The following is a 21,362-nucleotide window of genomic DNA, read 5'->3' on the forward strand; positions in this document are numbered from 1 at the left end:
GCATTCACTTTACAAGCTCAGCAAATAAAGTATTTAGCAGTGGCATTTATTGCAACAGCTTTTTTTATGCCCAAAACACACATGAGTCTGCTCTGACAGAGATGCTGATTTAAGGCTATAAACACAAAAGCTTTTAGAAAAAAGTAATACCTACTTAGAAAACATGATCAGGAAAAAAAAAAAATCCCAGAAAACCTATCAGGAATGTTGTCCATTGAACAGATCTGCCAAGTAAACAAATGCCAATTATTCTTGGTATAAGCTACTTATTTTAAACTGAAATGTAGAACTGAATGGAATTTTTTTAATATACAAGATTTTTCAAAACTAAATCATTCTTAAAAATTAGTAACGTAGTACAGTTTACATTAAAAACTTTTATGGGTTCCTGTCAGTGCAGATCAGCGAATTTGGGATTATGTGCAGTAGATCAGTCTGGAACACAGTAACATTTTATGAATTGAGTAATTTTTTCTAGAATATGACCAGAGAATCTCAGATTTATGTTAAAATTTTGTACAGTTTATGTAGAACATGTCTGAACAGATTGACAACATTCATCTAAATAATTTTTATTGCGTGTTTGACTCATGTGTAATTATAATAGTTATCTCAGCAGTAAAATGCAATATAACTCATCAGTTTGTGTCTATAGTGGACTACCAAAAAAATGAGAAAAGCTTTGGCCTTTAACTACACAGAAAGAAAAAAGGGACAAAATATTCTTTTGTCCCTCAGAGAACCGAGAGACAACCAGGGATCTGACTTGAAAAGAAAACAGAATTTACAATGGGACTGGATAAAGAAACAATGATTAATGAGAAGCCTCAGATTATATGTAATCACAGAAAAAGGTCTGTTACAGAGCTTGATTAGTCACTTAGTCCATCCTCCAACTCCAATGCCAGATCAATAGTACTTAATATTTGTCCAGTACATACTTAAAGACATCCGGTAACAGAGACACCATTATACCCTGTGATATAAAGCTGTGCCTCACTAATGTTACCATTAGAAAAGCTTTTCCTCCTTGAAGCAATTTAAGTCCATTACATCTTACCCTACCTACCAGAATAGATTATTCCCCTTCTCTTTGCAATGGCCTTTGATGTCTATGAAGAGTCTTAGCATGTCAGATTTCTGCCTTCTTTTCTCTAGCCTCAACAACTCCAGCTTCCTCAGTCTTCCCAGTCCTCTCTCCACCCTGCACTGACTCCTGTTGGCTCACATCGTTCTTGAGCTGTGGTGCACAAAATTAGCCCTTCCACTAATGTCCTACCAATATTGCATAGAGCGCACAGATTTCTCCCCACATCTATACCTTTCTGGAATGTTTACCGCTTTTTGCAAGGAAAACATATTGCTGACTCATACTCACCTTGTGGCTTATTGTAGACTCCAGATTCCTTTCTGGAAGGTTACTTTTTCACCTCTTGTTCATTTCCTGAATTTGTGCAATTTTTTATACCCAGCTATGCTCACTGCTTTTGTTCCCCCAACCTGTGTTTTATGTTTTCTAGACCAGTTTTCTACATGTCAAAATCCTAATCCCTTCTTCCAGCATGCCTGCAATTTCTCATAAAACTAAACAGAACTGGATTTAGATTCCTACAGGATCCTAGCTGGTAAGCCCATTTTGACAGCTGCTATTGATACCTAGTCGATAGGCATGGTTATCTACCTAGTTAAGGCCCAGCTCCATAGCAGCTGCACACAGACTATGTTCCCCTAGCTTTTTATCAGAATGCCAAAGTGCAATACCAAACAATGAAACACTACATTTTTGCATGACTCAGTTGCTGTGGCAACATAAATTAACAAAATGTACATTGTTGTAGCAGCATTGTCATATAAGTACGTAGGCTTTTCCACACAAATAATGGCAGAAGCAGCACAAGATTCTCAGATGAAAAAATATCTGGATAAAATGTGATGGCTAAAAAAGGTAAAAAAATGCCAGGTGAAGGCTAAACAAAGAGCTGACAAACCATCTGGATATTTCAAGGATGTCAGTTTGGAATCAGGCACCATAATTGTGGTTCAGTTGAAGGAAAGGATAACTGTCTACCTACCAAAGGTATTCAAACAACCAGTGCAGAAAGCCAACAAAAAATACAATTAATGTTCAGGGTCTTCAAATAAAGCAGCAGTTATTTAAGAAGACAAAAGCAACAGGCACAGATACTGATGACATTATGCTGAAATCAGTCATCTGCTCTGGCATATCTGATCGTCTCAAGCACAAGGGGGATCAAGAGAGTTTGGGGGGTTGCCTTAGAAGCAGGTTGTTGTGGATAGAAGCACAAAACCCAGGTTTCCCAGCCTGAGAGGGTGAGGAGTAGGTTCAATTAGAAGGGATGGCCAGTGCATTGGACAACTGAAGAAATAAGAGCCATTCCCTTCTGAGGCAGAAAATATTCAAGTAATGGAAAATAGCTAAAGTGCACAGCAATTGAGAAGAAATTCTGAAAATATGAATGTGCATTTCTTACACTAAAAAGAGAGATCACTGATGTAGAGCTGTTAATGGAAGTTTGACTTGACAGAGATTGATAAGGAAGACAAGGGAAATTAAAGTTAACACATACCGGAGATCAGTTTTACAGAAAAAGTATTGTTTATAAACTTTTGCTATTCTATATTACATTGTAGTTATGCCAATACAGATTCTGGAAACAAAGGAGGTTCTGGTTTCCAAAGAAGGCAGCTGCTCCCGCTTTCCCTTTTCTTGCTTTTAAGTAGTGACTAATCCTGTGAGTACATTCTCATTTATTAACAACTTTTTGTTTCATTATCTGACCAGGAAAGTGTTGTGAAAGTCCCAAAGAAGTCATGGAAATCCTGAGTTTCAGTAAAACCTGAAGAACCATGATGTAGGAATGACTGGGGACATACAATGGGGAAGGAAGAAAGAGATGTGGGAAGTTCTGAAGGCATATAAATCCCCAGCCTCTGACTGTCCTACCCCGAGAAAGTCTTTTAACACTTACAATCCCTCCTTCAAAAGAACTACTACCATATTGTGGGTGTGTCGTCACAGATCAGAAAAATCCTGGTTTCTGACTCCCAAGTCAGAATCCTGTATCTATTTTAATTGAGAAGCAAGTTGTTTCCTAAGGCAATAAGGAGGAAATGAGGTTTTACCAATGAGCAGGGCAGTGACATCAAGCAGCTCTCTTCATTTTGAGAAGCCCTCCCATTTGAGCAGACGTAACTCATGCCTATGAGTGGCATGTTTTAATCACTCACAATGTACTGTAGGTTTATAGAATCACAAGGTCTTCTAAATGGGAGACAAGGTCAAAAAGACCCTTTACACAAACTCAGGAAAAAAGTTAATGTGAAATTCTCATGATTTTTAATAGTTTCAAAATCAATTCCATATTGCTCTGTTCTCTCTTATTCTGATGATTGAGAATCATTTTCTCCAGCACTGCAGTGCTCTTAACTGACTCATATGCTCCTCAATCACTAGCAAAGGCTTCCATAATAAGCAGCAAAATAGCACTACAAGTGTCTCATTCTTTGTCTTGCTTTCACCAATTTCCTCTATCAAATTAATATTCACAGTCACATTTGGACACCACTCTGGTTCTGAAACAGCATCAGCATATGGGACTGAGGGAACAAGCATTTTAATTTCTTAAGCAGAGGCCTCAAATATTTTTTGTACAGCTAAGTAAACTAACCAGGGGAGAGAGGTGGCGTTTTGCATCATGAACTGAACCCCCCAAACTCGTGTCTAGGATGGGGATGAGATCCACTGAAAAAATTCAACAGACTTTCTAATGAATGAGTCAAACGAACAAAATCATGACGTCATTCTACAAGCTATGTCAGCTCTAAGAGGGACGGTTTGTCGAAACATACAGGAAAGCAACATAGCCCTGTGCCTCCACAGTCTTTTGTTAAGGCAAATCTATCACATTTTATTGAAAAAAGCAATCCCTTCAAAGTGGCACGTTGGGCTCACATTTCTATGTAGAATTTGTGTAAATTGGATGCAATTTTTTTTAAAATTAGCCCATTTTCTGATGGGTATCAGAAGAGGTTTTTATAAATTCCAATAGTAAAATAGCATATATATATATATATATATATATATATATATATATATATATACACACAGACACATTTGCAGCTTGTGAGTAGCAATGGCTGTGTGTCTTATCTTGTATACGATATGCTCCATCAGCTACAAGCCGTAATCACAACACCAGACTTTCATTCATATCTTCTAAGCAGCTCCTGGCGCTCAGCCGCCTCGGCAGAAGCACAGAAGGCTGGGTGGGATGGTGAGAGGTAGATTACTTCAACTGCACAAAAGTAACTGCGGGGTGGGAGGAAACATCTCGTAATTAGAACACGGGACGGAAATTAAGGTCTCTGCGAACTCTGCCACAAAGGGAGTTCGTGATCCTTGGCGAAAAGCTTTCCGACCGCCCTCTCTCCACCTGCACAGCCGGGGCGGTGGGGCACAGGGACACTTGCACAGCGAGCGCCCGTGAACACCCGGAGGTTTTCTCCGATGGCGGCAGGACCTTTGCCGGGCCGGAGGACCAGCTGCCCAGGCCGCGCCGCCCAGGCCCTCCCCGCTGGCCCCAACCGGTAACGTAGGGGGGTTTAGGGAGGGGAGCACCGCGGCAACCTTCGGAATTCACGGCGGGAACCCGCGGCGCTGGGGGCGAGCCGTGTCTCGCCTGCCCGCCACCCACTGAGGCCGACCCGGGCCGTTCCCCCGCCGGGTTTCGTGGAGCCCTCGCACCGGGTGACCCCCGGTGCGGGGCGAGAGCGGCGAGGGGCGGCCCGGCGGGGCCCCGCGGAGCGCCGCCCGCAGCACCGCGGGGATGCGGGCGGCGGCGCCGCGGCGGGCGAGGTGAAAGCGACCTTGCGGCCGCTCCTCCCGCCCGCAGCGGCGGCTGCCGGCGGGCCGCAGGTGGGTGGCTGTGGGGCCGCGGGGCTCGGCGGCCCCGGGCGGGCCCCGGCGATGGCGGCGGGTGAGCGCCGGGCCGAGGCTGCCGCGCTCCCGCCCCGGCGCCGCCCATAGCCGGGGCCGGGCCGGCGTCGCGGCCCCGTGTTGACACACGCGCCGGCCCTGCCCCCGGCGCCTCCCCGAGGTCGCCCGGTGGAGGTCGCCCGGGCGGCGGAGGCCGCGGCGCGGCGGCGCTTCCCGGTGAGGGAGGAGACAGCCCCGGCGCTCTGCCCCGAGGGGCCGGCGGGGTCGCCCCGCGCCTCGGCAGGCCCCGTCCCTCCGGAAAGTTTTCCCCGACCTGTTCGCTGCCGACCCCGGCAGAAGCCGCTGGCCGCGGCGGCGGGGGCGGCCGTGCCCCCTCGGCAGCGCCGGGCTGGCCCGCCCGCTGCGCCGCGCCCCGCCCGCGGCCGTGCCGGAGCTGCGGCCGGCCCGGGGGACACCCGTACCCGAGCGCACCGGGAGCCTGACAAGGAATTTAAAACTTGTTCCAGGTACTCTACCTACCCTGCCGTTCCCCTGCTTCTAACTTTTGAGGTTGTTTTTGTGGTTGTTTTGTTTTTAATAATTCTGTGAGGAGGGTGTAGATTTATTCCCTCTGCTTTGTGTGAGAGGACAGGCTGCATAATTTGGCTTGCTCTAACCGAACCGCAATATGTGTTGGTTTCACCATTCTCAGATCTGGCTGTGGCTTCTAAGCCGTAATTTCTCGTAAAAATTAATTTTCAATCACCTGTGTGTTTTGGGCGTAATTCTGCAGGCATGTCTGAGTAGCGCCGGGCGTGTAGGGTTGTATTTGTGGAGCGGTGACGCTATTTTATAATGCCCCCGGGGGAGGAAACTCCGCCGGGCTGTGCTTGTGCAGCACCTTCTGCAGCCGGACCTGGCCCTGTCTCACACTCCCGTGCCTGGCTCTGGTTTGGTGCATCTGACAGGGCGAAAAGAGCGATGGTGTTGCCAAAAGTTGGGTTAAGTAAATGCATCCCGCTGAACGGCAGGCTACATTTCTTGAACAACAGATGACTGAAATGTCGTGTTTACTGTGTCTTGTCCTCTCGATCTGTGTTTGCAAAGCGGAGACATAACTCATAGTTGCAGCTCTTAGGGTTATGCAATTAACAACATACTTAAGATAGCAGTAGCACGGTCTTTTGATCTGGAAGGAAAATAAACCATTCAAGTATGTCTGGGTTTTCAAACTGGCAGGGTACTTCCTCTTCCACTGTCTCCTTACCATGTAGCATTTGCCTATATAGCAAGCCAGTGAGCTGACAATAAGACTTCTTCAGGGATTATATTAGATATATCTTAGTGAACAGAATTTTCTAACTGGCGATGCTCCAGAGTGATACTACACTTCAACAGAGTGTAATCTGTCATTAATGAATCTGAAGTCAAGCATGTTGGCATTTTAAAGAGAATTTGTTATGTCAGTGTAACACATTTGCAACAATTTTAGGGAATTAGGGGGAAATTTTTATGTTTTCTCTCTCCCTGCTCCCTCTTCTTTATTAATTAGACCACTTACTCTTGAAAATTCGAAAACTTATTTTTTGTTTTTTCCTAATGGATATAGTTGAACCAATTCAAAGTATTTCATCTCTCTACAAATCTTACCATGATTATTACACCTTTATTACTACACCAGACTTCTGGGCAGCAGTCACCCAGGGGAGCTGCAATTACCATTACCATTTGCAATCCTTTTAAAAAGGCAGTTATTATTTATAAGATCCTGATAGACAGAACTCCACTAACAGTATTTTTACACATCTGCAAATCAAAACACGCATTGAAAAATATTGTCTTAAAATGTGAATGCAGAGAAGTGGAGTTTATTGAAGGTATGCAATTTAAAAACAAACCTCATGCTCTCAACCTGACAGAGCATGAAGGGATTATCCAGACTTGACTCATCTGTGCAGATTGTTCATTTCATGCTGACTGCTGTGCTGAACAGCATTCAGCTGCAGTGATTTCACTGCCTGCTTCTCTGGGTTCTACCAGCCTTTAAAAACACTGTTGGAGTTCCAGAGCTGTTGATACTTTTGAGGAAAACTAGGCTTGCAGTTGGTGAGGCTTGAAAAGATTGGAGATGCAGTCAGATATTTGATGAAACCTATTGACTAGATATTCACTGCTCGGTTTTACATAGGTAAATCAAAAACCTTACGAAATTTTATTTTGTGAGGTCTTATACATGCTACATGCACTTGAAAGTACTCTTTAAGCAAGCTGGAGAAAAAGCAGTTCAAAGTCAGTGCAAAGTAAAATGAGGAACTTAGTTGGCTCAGGTCAGTTTTTGTTGTACTCAAAAATGGCTACAGCTAAGCAACTCCATTTGGTAGAAAAGAGATGTGTGATTTAGTTTGACTTCTTTCATTACAGGAGTCATAAAATCTTGTTTAGTATTTTCTGCATCATCTCCCTAACTTCTGTCTTGAACCAGTTATTGAAAAATTTCTGCCCTTGAGAACTAAAGAGTCTGTTACTTTTTTCCCCCCTAATTGGCCTTTATTTATTTTTTAATTAAAACAGATCATAATCTGGATTTTGATAGCCTCAGCCTCCAATGATCAATCTCTTCATAATCTGTATTTTAAATAATTCTTAAAAACTGAAATGCTTCAGAGGGAGTAACAGTAGTAAATAATGGGGAGAGAGATTTATAATAACTAGGAGGAAGGGTAGAAAATGTGTGATGTAAAACTTCTGCTTTTCTTCTTCTGAACTGTTATTCTGCTGCTTTTGCTGTTCTCTGAAGCAATGTCTCACATGTAGCTAGGTAGTCATAGATAAGAGTTTTTCTAAGTTATTCAAGAATTATTTCATCATTCAGTCATTTCCATAGTGTTTGTTGCCATGGGAGCTAGCCAGCGGCCTTGTTAGTGGTTGAGGTGATTACACCTTGTTTTTTCACTTGGGGTACTGAAAACTGTGTCTGAGCTACTGTAAGAAACAGATGTTGTACAAAAACTGCAGTGAGTTTCTATGAAGAGACTGAACTGTTTCTGTCCTCGGACTGAAGTTGTAGAGTGATGCTTTATGTCTCTTATCATGTATAGTTATGTGTAAAATGCCTCCTGTCTCCAAGCTTGCTAAATATTTACAATAAATGTACTACTTCTACCATATGTTTGAATCAAGAAACCCATTAATTGAACAAGCCCATATTTTTATGCTTGAAAGAATTGACACTTCATTTTAATTGCTAAATTATATGTTAAAAGTAGACTATAAAAAAAGCAAAGGTGAGATGGTGTAATAAGAATCAGAGTCATTTTTCTTGCTTCCTGGCCTCAAACTGTAGTTATTTTCAGTTAGAAAATAGATAGAAAATCAATTGTAATCTGCTCATAATTGCCTTCCTGGTAGAGTTATGAGGCATTTCACTCTCTCTTCTTCCCCTCTCCCCCACTCCTTTTTCTTCATCCTTTTTTTTTTTTTTCTCACTGTCTGTGTTTTTTCCTCTGTATGTCTTTCCTCTGTATGTCTTTTCCTCTTGTGGAATAGGCAGATCTCTAGAGCTAGAGGAGATTTTTCATTGAAAAGGTCTTCATCTTTAAATGTTTTTGTGTAACAGCTTGAGGCTCTGTCAAAAAGCATGTTCCTTACCAGTTGTTTAGTGGTGAGTAGAAATTGACAGAGGTTTTCATAACCTTGGGGCTTTCTGCTTAGATGAACCAGGCATTTCTCTTTTACCTATCAGGATTGATTACTTCAGGTTAGATCACATGTCTTATGTAAAAAGCTTAGCTTGCACTTCCAAAAATCCAAATTGCATTTTCCTTAGCATGAAGTGCTGGGCTTGACATTTGACACTGACTCTTCACATTCTGCTAGGGTGCTGTACTGCCCATAAGAGAATTATTTTAGGGCTTTGGTAAACTCAAGCTCCATTCATTCTTGAGTTATAGCTGCAGAATGAGAATGCTTTGAGAGCATACCTCAGTTTTTAGACTTTAATCTCTACTCTCCCAACTCAAAAGGTCCAGATGAGATGTTTTCAAAGTTTCCCCTGGGGAAACGTAGCTCACCCTTTGCAACTGTGAGATTCATCATTCTTCCAGGCTTATGTCATAGTGAGCACCAGACTCCCTGTCCTGATGGCTTGACCATTTTTAGGTAATATTTGCTTGATTTATGATACCAGTGTAACACTTGAAAATTTGATACACATAATCCTCCTCCCTGGGAGTGTGGGTGTCTATTTATATATTTATATGTACATGTGAGTGTACATGTAGATGGATACAGAATAGAATGCTAGACCATCCCAGGTTCTGCTGTCCTTTAAATGCAGAAACCTTCTATGTGCTTATAAATACCTCCTAATACCTCTGTTTTATGCCAAAGTGATTTGGTTCTAAATTCTTTCAGGATAAAGATGTTCTTTGCATAAAATTTCTGCAGTATTATACAAAGTATTTAAAATGTATTCTTGCTTAAAATTACAGTTTTCTTCGGGGTGGATAATGAGGAAACTAAAGCTTTGTTAAGAAAGAGGGATTTTACTTTATGAGAGGTTGGTATTTTGAGAAAAGAGTGGGTAGAGAGGAGGGAGGGGCAAGACATTCAATGGATGGGAGTGCAGAAAAGTTTAATGGATGTTATTAATCCTCCCAATGGAAGAAATAGAGTAGCTTCTTTTGGTATGAAAGGAATGTCTTGGGAGGAGGTTGAAAATTGCAGAGGAGTGCCAGAGATTGGAGAATCAGTGAAGCTGGAGGTGTTCAGTAAATGTGACACAGGTTATTGCAAATACCTGAAAAGTATTTTGCTTTTTTTTTTGAGTAGGTAAAGTTTAGAGTCTAGAAAGCATCTTAAAGAGTACAATCCTTGAGCCCTTTACTGCTTGACAGAAACTCACATGATAATTCCTAAATGACCATTTGTGTGAGCCATGCTCCCCTATGAGCTGTAAAAAAGAACGTGCTAAGTTGTGAAATCAATGAATCAGTCCCATGAAGCTTTGAAGTTTTGTGATGAACTGAAAATTTCAGTGTTCCTATGACTTAGACCTTTTATCTTAGGATTAATGAAATTTGGTGGTTTGGCAGAGGTTGTTTGGAAAAGGGACAAATTGCTTGTCTTTTGGCAGAAGCTACTTTCCTAGTCTACTTTTGTTCTTTAAACTGTTAACGTAAGTAGCTGGTATTTCATTCTTCATATCTCTGCTCTAATAGTTACCATTGCAGTTGGTACCTTGACTCTCAACAGGTCTCTTCAATCCTTTGTTATCTGTAAAGCTAATATTTGAATTGCTGAGTTATCTATCTTTCCAGATTCGATACATGGCTTCATTATTGATGAGAGACAGTTCTGTTACAAGAAGTACCATAAACTCCATTACATGGAGACCTCAACTTTATCTTAGTGGGGAGCCTTAGAGCCTCATAACTTGCAGCAACATCCCCTAAGGCTTTTCTGCCTTAAAACATTCAACTGATTTGGAAGCCTCAGATGATTTTTCCTTCAGCAATAATTCTAATACATGCTATTTGTAATGCCAGATACACCTCTAGAAATGGTTTGTTCTGGCTAGGGAAGGACTGTGATGCACAAGTGCCCAGGGCTGTGCAGCTGGGTTCACAAGTCTCTGTAGCAGCAGCTTCTGGGCTTTGTGCTTTCTTGCTGGGTTGCCAGCTAGGCTTTTGCCATCCTTGCCGAGCTGGGAGCTGGACTCATTAGAGTTACTGGAACTGTCACTGTTGGGATTACAGTCTGGGCTTCTTGAAGTTTTTGAGCTACAGCCCATGCTTTCTGGTGAAAGATTAAATCAGAGTTTTCTGCTTCAGCTACTGTTTCCCCAGCCACTTGTTCACGTTTCTTTTCATTGCTTTTTACTCTAGCTGTTGTGTGGAAGAAAATAACATCTGGTATCATGCATACATTGATGGGAATTTAATCTGGTTCTAGCAAAAGACTGTGTGGCTAAATGTGTTTAGGTAGTGTTCACTTCCTGGAGCTTGATCTTACTGCCAGGACTCATTTGAAGGCATGAGTTTTGTGTGAGCTCTTTGCCATCTTCTCTGAATTGAGCTTTGCTTTTAAGTGAAGCTTGGTAAACCACCCTTGCCTCATCATTTAGGAGAAGCTAAACTACAGATCTCACTGAGATTTAGCGTGTATTTGCATTGTGAAATTATGCAGCCAGTATTTTTCAGGAGTGAGAATAATTGTTCTTTGATAAGTTTTAGTGGTGTTGGTAGAGTGCATGGTCTCTCCCTAAGGTTTTGTACAGTATTTGGTGGTAGTCTGCCACCTGATTTGTTCATAAAACTGACTGCTCCAAGTTTAGAAGGCTGTGGTAGGACTATATGTATGTAATGCCTTCATAAATTTTGGACATTAGTATGTTACAAATCAGTTTGGTTTTGATATATACATACGTTGCAAGAGAGACTCAGATAAGCAAACTTGTTAGTGTGAAATAAGCATCATCACATTAAAGTTGATCTTTGTTGCTACTTCTGTGAGCAGTTTGAATTGTTCATCTGCAGCTTGAATGCACTTATCGTTATGCCTGTGAGATCTCTGATGAGAAAATGTTTTAGTGGGCAGACTAAAAACAGACAACTCCAGTGGGCATTGTAAATAGGGTTTAGTTCATCTGCTGACATGGGATCCTTTTGTGGGCCATAAAGCCTCGTCCCTTGATGAGTGTAAGATGATGTTGCAGAAATAGATAATAAGGTTAAATAGGGCATATTAGGAAGAGGATCGCCATTGGGCCAAGTGGAGTGATCATTTACCTCTTTTTGGCACTGGTGAGATTGTATTTGGAGCACTGAGTCCAGTTTTGATCTCTAAAGGGCAAGAGAAAACACTACCTTACCAGTCTAGTGGATGTCAACCAGGTTGATTAGGAGTTTGGAGTACATTGTGTAACAAGGAGAGACACCAGGAGAGCTGAGTTTGTTCAGCCTTATTTAAGAAAAGACAAAGGGGGATCTGATTGCCTTCAACCGTCTTCAGCTCTGTAACATGTTTGGAGAAGTCAAAAAAGTACTCTATTTGGAGGCATGTAACAAAAGGATAAGAGGCAGCAGTTGGCAAGGTATAGTAAGAAATTCTGGCTGAAGATGAAGAAAAATGTCACCATGAGAATACTTAACACACTGGGGCAGGTGTTTGGGGAAGTTGTGGAGTCTCCAGCCTTGGAAATGCTCGAAAGGAGAAGACACAGAGCAACCAACTGTAGCTGACCCTGTGTTAAGTGGGGGTTTGTTGGACTAGTTGACCTCCAGAGATTCCTTCCAAACTAAATTATTTATTACTAAATGTTAAAGCTTCACCAGCTCTGAATAAAGTATTCCCATTTGCATGTCTTTATCAGATCTAACTTCATCAGACAAGGACTCGGAAAAGCAAAGTATGAGCACTGGGGACTCAGAAGGGTTCAGAATTGAACCCAGAATTGAAGGATTCAGGATTATTAAAGAAATGTGTGCATGAATTCACAGGACTAAAATCTAGCTGACTTTTCAACTAAATGCAAGAAACTTTGGTCAGCAATATTAATTACTACTTTAAAAGCTGCAAACTTCTGAGCCCAGAATGACTCTGAGACTACAAATAGCTAGAAAAATTATGTGAAATCACTAACACAGTTTGTCTCTCTGTGATGTATTAGGTTATTAAACATGAGCAACCTGTTTATTAACATGTAAAATACTAGGATTTCAAAGCCTGTATGTAGCTCAGTGTGGAGACTTTCTGATGGTCTTTCCTGAGTTCAGGAATACAGTAAATCTGAAGAGAAGCTATACTTATATTACAGGTAATAAGATAGACCTCTGTGCAGCTATTTTCTTTCATTCCAAGAATCCAAATTCATTTTGAACTTTGATTTGCAGCTACAGTAACCCACTTTGTGTAAGATCTGGCTACTGTTGCCACTTGTGAGGTCTATTAAAAGCTTCCTCAGAAAGTAAGAAACAGTTATGTGCTAAGTGTGTCTTGACAAACCCCATGATCATCTCTGTCTTCTCTGATTGTTAGCTTACAAAATCTGGGTAAAAAATTGAACCTTAACATGTTCTGTGAGTCTTTCATCCCAGTAGAGAGTAAATGGCAAGGCTGAAAGTCGTGCAGAAAATCCGCTGCTGGCAGCTCTCTTGCAGAAGGCTCCAGGCCAAAAAGACAACTGCAGCCGTGTGGTACAGGCATAGGAATTGTGTCTCAAATAAGCATAACACTGTGAAGCCATTTAGGGCGACACAGAGTCCAACCAACACCTTGAACTGTGTCCAGGAACCCTGGAGATTATGGGGCTCTATTGCCAGCAACATGGCCTGAAACACAACCTGGCCATGTCTCTAGACAGTTTGAGAAGCCTATTTTCCTCTGACAAACCTTTCAAATTCTTAACAATAGTCTGTGGCACAGATGAAAGATATCAAGTTGACTAGCTAAGTGTATTTAAATGAAGAGAATACTTTTTTTTTTTTCACATAACCATGTTAGTTTTGTAAGAGGATTTTCTTCTGACAGAACAAATTTGAATAAAAGTACTTTGCTAAGCATGATGGTATACACTTTGTACAGTTGTAGGCATTGTCTGGCCGCCCAGTATTGTCACAGGGAAAGTTAATTAGAAGTTCAAATTTTCAAGCTCAGAAAGCATGCAGACAACGTGACTCTTTCTGGAAGTGGGAGGAGATCGAATCTAACATGTATGTATTAGTGGAAACTTTTTTTTTCTCTTGAACACTTTGTAGCTCAGTGTCTCATTCAATTCATAAATAATAAAACTAAAAAATAAAATAAACACTTGCAATCTTAAAGTAAGCACTGTTCCCCATTTGTTGCAGAAATGGACAGTGCATTTCACACTTGAAGTTTATGAGATGGTGTTGATGAGAGCAGTTGCCCAACAGCCACCTTAGTGTGTAAAAGGGGGTTTCAGTGCTTTCTGGCTTGCAAACCCCTGAATACTTTCCAGCAGAGCTTTGTGTCTATTCCCAAAAAAGACCCCCAAGAATTTCTGGCCATGTGACTTACTGCCCTTGGAAACAAAACTTCTGGGATTGTTCATCTGTGTGCACGCCCTGGTGTGCTTGTGCAGGTGTAGTTACAGTGGCTTGTATGTTAGCCACATTTGAGTTGGAGCATCCACTTAAAGATGGGAAATCCTTGAGCCTGCTGTATGTCATTGTGCTGGAGGCAGCCAGCAGTGGCCTGGTTGTATTAGGAGGGGCTGTGTAGCAGGGCAGGGGAGGTGATTGTTCCCCTCTGCTTGGCACTGGTGAGATAAATCTGAGCCCTCCGGTAGAAGAAAGACATGGAGTTATGGAGCAAATCTAATGAAGGGCCAGAAAAATGATGAAGGGAGTGGAGCATCTCCTCTAGGAGGGAAGGCTGAGAGAGCTGGGGCTGTTCTGCCTGGAAAAGAGACTTGTGGTTTCTTATTAATGCATATAAATACCTGAAGGGTGTGTGAAAAGCAAACAGAGCCAGCCTCTTTTCAGTGGTGCCAATGGACAGGACCAGAAGCAGTGGGCGCAGACTCTTCCTTCTGAACATTAGGAAATGCACTTTTTCAGTGAGGATGACCAAGCACTGACAGCTGCCCAGGGAGGTGGAGTGTCCATTCTTGGAGATATTCAGATGCTGTCTGGACAGGGTCTAGCACCTGGCTCTTGGTAGCCCTGCTGGAGCTGGGGAGTTGGACCTTATGTCCTACAGAAGTCTCTTCCAACTTAAGCCATTCTGTGACGCTGTGAAAGGAGCACATCTTAGGAATCCATGCCTACAGTGAATATGTGTAAGTTACAGTACTGAGGAAATCATCATCCTCTTAGGTAAACAGTGGAGGGCTTTTTTGTCACATGATCAAAACTATTTATTTTTAAAATTAAAGTCTGCTTCAGAAAATGTATTTCATTTCAGATGCTACATCTCAGTAGCACCCTCACTACTAGGGTGTGAGGGTGCTACTGAGATGTAGCATCTGAAATGATGGGTGATGCCAGTGTTTTTTGGTGTCGCAGAATGCTGCTTTATACTTTCTGTGTAGCTGGCTGGTGTGGCTCAAGCCTCTTGGGCTCCTCATGTCAGCAAACTGTGCAGCTGCAGGCTGGTGCCTTGTCATATTGTGATGAGCAGCTCATGGTCACTGGCTTTGTCTACCAACAGAATAACGAAGACTGGATCTGTTTTACCCATGGTTAGCAAAAAAGTAATCGCTACGTATGATAACACTTGGGGTTTTCTGCTTCTCTTCAAAACCTCAGAGGACATCCTGATAAGTGTTGCAATGGTTTGCTCAGGTCTTGCATGCAGCCAATAGACTGATGATCTAATGGGATTATACCAGAAACTGTAGACATTCTGGCCTTCTTTTAAGATGATGCCCTGCTAGAAAATGCATCTCTGCTTTTTCAATTTTAAGGATAACTAGAGAGAGATGAGTCTTTTTCAAAGAGTGAAAGAACTTTTCAGCACTTTGTTTTAATGCATTTGAAAGTGCATATTTTTCTACAGAGCAATTGCACTGCATTTGAAAATACAGTTAAACCTTATTTTAAAATACAGTGGTTTTGAAAGGTTAGTCATTCTCTAGGCAAAACATTACTCTATCATACTATCAGTTCTTTTTCTGAATTCTAGGCACTCTTTACAGGTCATTTAATTCAGTCCTTTGTATGGCTGTAGAGTAGTGATTTTCGTCTGGTTTTGACTGTGAGTAGATCCAGTCTACAGCACCACTTACCACTCCTCAAAACTAGGTGAACTTCTTTCAAGTGGTCTCCTTAAGATAGTCTGTCTCTTCGTATAACTTGAAAAGAATATTTTTTTTGTACTGCCACCTTGTAATTTTAAAGATAAGAATCTCCCTTGCAGCTCCCAAGTCCAAGAGTAAACATAAATTTTTCACCTTTTTTTTGGGCTGAGTTTTGTCTGTAGCCTATAACCTTAATTTCTATTTCATAAATGCGTGCATAAATTCATTTAACTTGTGCAGTGTGTTCTTGCAGAGAACATCATTTATTACAGGAGGCTTAGCACAAAGTTGTAAAATAAAAGATAATTAAACATGTTAATGGGACAAATTGTCTTTCTGATTGCTGCAATAATACCACTGGAGTTACAGAATGACCATTTTGTATGCTTGCATAAAATATTTTCTTTTAAAATAAGGCTTTAGTTTCAATGTGTTTGAAACAACAAGATTTGGCTGGAGCTAGCAGCTTTTTGGGAGGGTTTTTAGAGGTTTTTTTCTGCCTTATAGTATTGCTTCCGTAGTATCTTCAGCCTCTGCTGTCTAAATTTCCCAGATGCTCCAGCTCTCCCCACTTTGGTCTCTCTGGCCCTTCCATGTGTGCTTTTCACACCACACTGGGCAGTGGGGGGGAAGGTAAAAGGGATGCTCTCCTTCCCCCCCCTCGCCCAAACCAAGAGACACCCTGGTCTGTGTCTCCCTGCAGCATCCCATCCCCTTCCACTGTGCCATTCTGAAATCTCCTTCCACCATGGAGTCTCCAAGCCCATCACCTCTAGGCAATTCAGGATTTTGTGCTGGCCTGCTGTTTAATCAAGTGGCACTAAGGACCTGATAAGCACTGTACAAAATGTCCCATATCTAGCAGTCACAAAAACAGGTTTTTATAGCATACTCATCTTGCAAGAACAGAATTTTGAAGGAGCTATTACATTTGCTGTGTCTGGATTTAATTTACTACCTCTTTGTATTTTGAGTATCGTAATAGGAAGCTGTTGAACTCATTATTGGATTTGGAGGTTTTAGCACAGAAAGTAGAACTTGCTTTGTCCCTTTGTGCTGTGTACCTTGTGCTTGCTTTGTGCCTTCTGGTGATGCTCTTAGGCACATCTGCCTTTCACAGATGTGATGGCACAGCCCCACTGTTTCATACAGTGTCTTTCATGCAGGTGAGCTCATCATTCCCAAAAGAAAGCCTCATGTACTTGCTAAGCCTTAATATGAATGCTTTTCTGTCATCACAAGCATACAAGCATAATTTAATAGGGTGATCTGACACCTTGTAAACCTTCAACAACCCGACTTCTTTTAGGGAAGAGCTGAGAAGATGCTTCCAGAAGGGGCATCTGGTTTAAGTAACTGATGTTGTGCACAAGATAGAATTAGAAAAAGTCTTCTTAATTCACCCCACTATAGCTTACTAGAATATTTTCTGTGAATTTAACAGTATAGTGTAAGTCTTCACACTGCATCCATTATCATTTTGGTCATAGTGCTGCAGCATGGTGTTTGCATTAACTTTAATCTGCAACTGAAGTTTATCCCTGGTTCCCTGAAGACATGCACTTGGTATGCAGAGAGTTTGGGGATACATGAAACAGGGTGGTATTCTTATTGTTACTGCAGAAGACATGGAGGGGGCAGGTTTTTCAAGTGAACTTCTTAACAGAATTATTTTTAAGGCAGTTTTCTAAGCTGGGTAATACACTTGCACTAGTTGTGGTTGTAGAGCCATAAGTACAGCACTTCTCTGCCACAGAGTTCTCTGTTATAGATGTATATAAAGGGTATCATATGTGTCTCTGCAAAGCAAGCATCTATGTATTGCAAAAGAAATGCCTGGCTCTAATCAGGGAGATAACAAATGACTAGCAAGTGATCCTGCTTGCATTTAAGTGCAGTTCTTGGACATAGGTGAACTGGACTGGCTTCCAATTTTGCCTACAGAAGTTTTAATATGCTTAACTTTATCCAATACCGGCAACTGAGGTAGTCTAAATACCACAGCAGGGACTGATTAGCTTTTTCAGATCACTGCTTTTATTTGCTGTTTGCAAAGAGGCTTAATCCAGTGCTGGGGATCAGGCATCCCACTGTGCTCGTGGGTAGCTTTCTCTCAGTCTTTGTGTTCACAGTGGCAGAAATTAGTGTGGAGTCTCCTCCTGCCTCCGACTTAAAAGCTTCAAAAATTGTGGTGTTAGTAGTTGTTTTTGGGAGTGTTTAATGGACAGTGTGGAGAAACTATAGTTGGGGTTTCTTCTTTGAAGTTTAATATCTGGGCACCTGATAAGTGCATCAGTGTAATAGCATGACAGTATGCAATTTCATTTACTGTGTTGAATTGCCTTAATATCTACATAAAGCTTGGAAAGTTACTTGAAACAGTTCTAACAGACCTACTCTCATTCTTTCCTTCTGTTAAATCACAGTAGATATTTCCCAGCAGTTTGCCTGTCCTCACAAGCAGAGGAGGACAACTGCCTCTGTGGTTCTCGTTATTGCTTTTAGTCATGTAATGATGCTGAAGTTCAGTAAATATGCTTTTCTAGTAGTCATTCAGATGAACATTTGCAAATGCAGAATCTCTTCCTTCTGTGTGTTGACCTGTCTTCAGTTGAAGTTATCAGCAGTGGCAAATTCTTATTGGAAAGTCCACAGTGCGCTACCTTTTTTTATCAAGCATAAAACCTTGCTACAATTATGTTGCTAAATGTTTGTGTTGGGCAATGGAAATGTTGGGCAGCGAGGGGACATGTGGACTGGAGTTTGTGTTTCTATGTGGATTACTTCAATTGAAAATAAAAACAATAAAGAGTTGGCTATAGCCTAGCTCCAGACTTCTCTTCAAATATTCTCTCATCAAGAAGAGAGATGGAAAGATCTTGGCATCTAGAACAGATCTGTGAAAAAATAAAAGAGTAAAGCAGTTGTGTTGCAAACAAATGTAAGGGACTCCAGAACAAAAGAGTGGTTTGTAGTTCCTTTCTGTCAAGTGCTCTAATGTTTCAACTGCTTCAAAATATCCATTATTCCATATATTAATATTATGTGGTTTTAGTTTAAAGGCTTTCACCCCCTCCATTGAAATTACCCACAAGTACTCTCAGAGTTGTGTGTAAATGCATGTTTGTTGCAATTATTGACTAATGTAGAAAAGTGTCAGAAAATTCAGAAAGCAGTTTCTGAATGCATTTCAGTGTTTAGTGTGGGCTCCTTTCATACCTCCTTGTGCTTTATACCACTATGATTAATTTTGCTAACAAGAAAAGGGGACTACAATAGCTCCTGATAGATTTATTTTTCTTTAATATTATTCCTGACAAAGAACATTTTGTTTCCATAATAGAAGGGATTATATTCCTTCAGACTGATATATTTTAATGGAAACTCACAATTTTTACTACTTAAAAAATAGTTCTTTTCTTTGTTTCATGAATTAGAAACAATGAAGAGAAGCTGAAGTCTGCCCAAGCCAGGTGTTTCTTGTTGGCAGCCTGCTCCCTAATGACTCTGGCTCTCATACAGCAGCTGCCTGCTAGTCTCTTTTGTATGGCCTATTGTTGCTGCACACCCCTCGTTAATACACATGCTGCCCGGGGCAGACCCTGAGAATGACATCAACTTGCTTATCTTAGAAACCTCCGAACCTGATGCAGGATGGGGAGGTTGCCTTGCATCTGCCCAGCCAACTAATTGTGAGCTCTGCCGGCCGTGATTGGCTCCGCGGCCGCTCAGTAGTAGGTTAAGCAAAGACATCGCGGGTCCATCTGTTCGTCCATTCATTGTTCTGCTTGCTTGCCTGAAGTCTGCAGCTGAAATCGTGTTAAGGAGTTGCTTCTGGAGCAGCTAAGAGAAACCAATGTCTGTGTGTTTTCCAGCCAACGTAAGTATGGGGGCTTCTCTCTGCACAAACGGGATGGTTCACCTTTCTGGCGTTGCAGCCTTATCAGTTTGCATTTGGACAACGAGCTAGCCTGCGTGTCGGCTGAGATTTGCACACTTTGGGTGTCTCTTGGAAAAAGCGGATAGAAAAACAGTTATGTGCTAAGATTAAGTATATTAAAGAGCATTGACTCACACTGCATTCTATTAAGGAACTTTTGAAAGCATCAGTAATGGTGCATTTCCCAGAATTTGAAAACGGTAGGAGTAGCCATCAACAGAATGAATTCTCTAGTCCAGTGGGGAGAAGGAGAGGTTTCAACTTCTAAGTTACAGGTATTTACCCTTTTTTGCAAATAAGCTGTTATTTAAATTGTGAGTAGTAGAAAAAGCTCTTAGAAAGAAAAACAGAATTGGACACCTTTTCCATTATACCACACTGTGAGCGAAATTTGCCATGGAAATTTGCCATTTCCATGTTTGTGGAAGTAGGAAGAGCTCCATTATAGGCTATCTGAAGAGACTGACATGTAAGATTGAACATGAGGGTGCTCTCAGATAGGAATGTGTTACAGTCAAAGGTTTGAAGTTTTTAAAACCAGTTATCGGTATGTCAGATCTAGTCCAGCTGTTTTTATAAAGTTTCTAATCTGTTTTGGTTTATATTTTGAGTTTAGATGTTAGGCTAAGAACAAACACTTTGTGCTCACACATGAGCCTATGTTCCAAGGGTCCTGTAAAAAAAAAAAGAGTCCAAAACAAAGACCTTCATATATCAGTTGAGGGAGAAAGAGAGCATATAAAAGGGTTAAAAAGAGGTTTGCATTTCTACCACATGCCCTATTGTGTGAACATATGCATGAGTCTATTGAAAGTTTTCAGAAGATGGGCAGGCCACCAGTTGCTGGTCTCCTGCAGTTCCAGTAGACATCTGTTGCCCCAGAGCATTAACCAATCTGTTCAATGGGACATCCCTCCTTTGTTGGATGGAATGATGCAGACAACAGCACTCGCTCAAATACAATGGTAATTAAAGACATAGAAACTACAGCAGTAGGTATTTATTACATATTCATTATTTTATTTGCATTGTTGCAGTATCTTTATCATTTGGGTCACAGATACGTTCTTTTTTTCTCTTTTCTGATCAACTCTGCACTTCTGTTTGTGACAAGCAGTGAATGTTTCAAGAAAATGATTTCAATATTTTACATTTTGTGTTTAGGAGACTTAGAAAAAGTCTGCCTGTGTGAAAACATGTTGAACTCTTTCCTTGTAGACTGTATCTTCAGAAACTTGTTGATGGTCTTTTGCAAATACACATTTTCTGTTATACTGTGCCACATGACACTACTTTACTCTGTTATTTTCCTTTGTGAACTAAATTTGCATTAAATTACTTCTTTTATGCTCAACTGTAAGTGGAAAGTATTCTGAATTCAAGTAAGAGATTAGATGATCTACTAGCCCATGTCCCTTTGAGAAATATTTCTGTTTTGTGTGGAGGTGAACCGATGGGCTGATTAGTGGAAAATAGTGGCAACTTCTAGGAAGTGGTAAAATATTATACTTCTAAAATGAAGTGCTCATCTGGATTGTTATATTTATATCTGATAAATGTATGTGCAGTACTTTAAGCCTTTAACAGTGAACACGGTGTGAGATACTGTCATTTCAAACGGGCTACAGTTTAAAACTTATCATAGGTATGTCTAAATTGGGAGTTACCCGTTTTATTAACCTTTTCATAAATACAAATTCTTTTACTGAGCTGTGGTGAGCATA

The 21,362-nt window shown here is 41.2% G+C and overlaps 1 protein-coding gene across 1 annotated transcript in view; it reads left to right on the forward strand.

The window, feature by feature from the left end:
- Nucleotides 1-5,349: 5,349 nt before the first annotated feature.
- Nucleotides 5,350-21,362, forward strand: part of ZC3H12C (zinc finger CCCH-type containing 12C) — a 38,814-nt gene continuing 22,801 nt past the window's right edge. The window contains exon 1 of the mRNA XM_059838674.1: nt 5,350-5,463. The gene's annotated coding sequence lies outside the window, so the exon portion shown is untranslated. The remainder of the gene's footprint in view (nt 5,464-21,362) is intronic.

The sequence above is a fragment of the Haemorhous mexicanus genome, chromosome 2, assembly GCF_027477595.1.
Source record: "Haemorhous mexicanus isolate bHaeMex1 chromosome 2, bHaeMex1.pri, whole genome shotgun sequence".
Lineage (NCBI taxonomy): Eukaryota > Metazoa > Chordata > Aves > Passeriformes > Fringillidae > Haemorhous > Haemorhous mexicanus.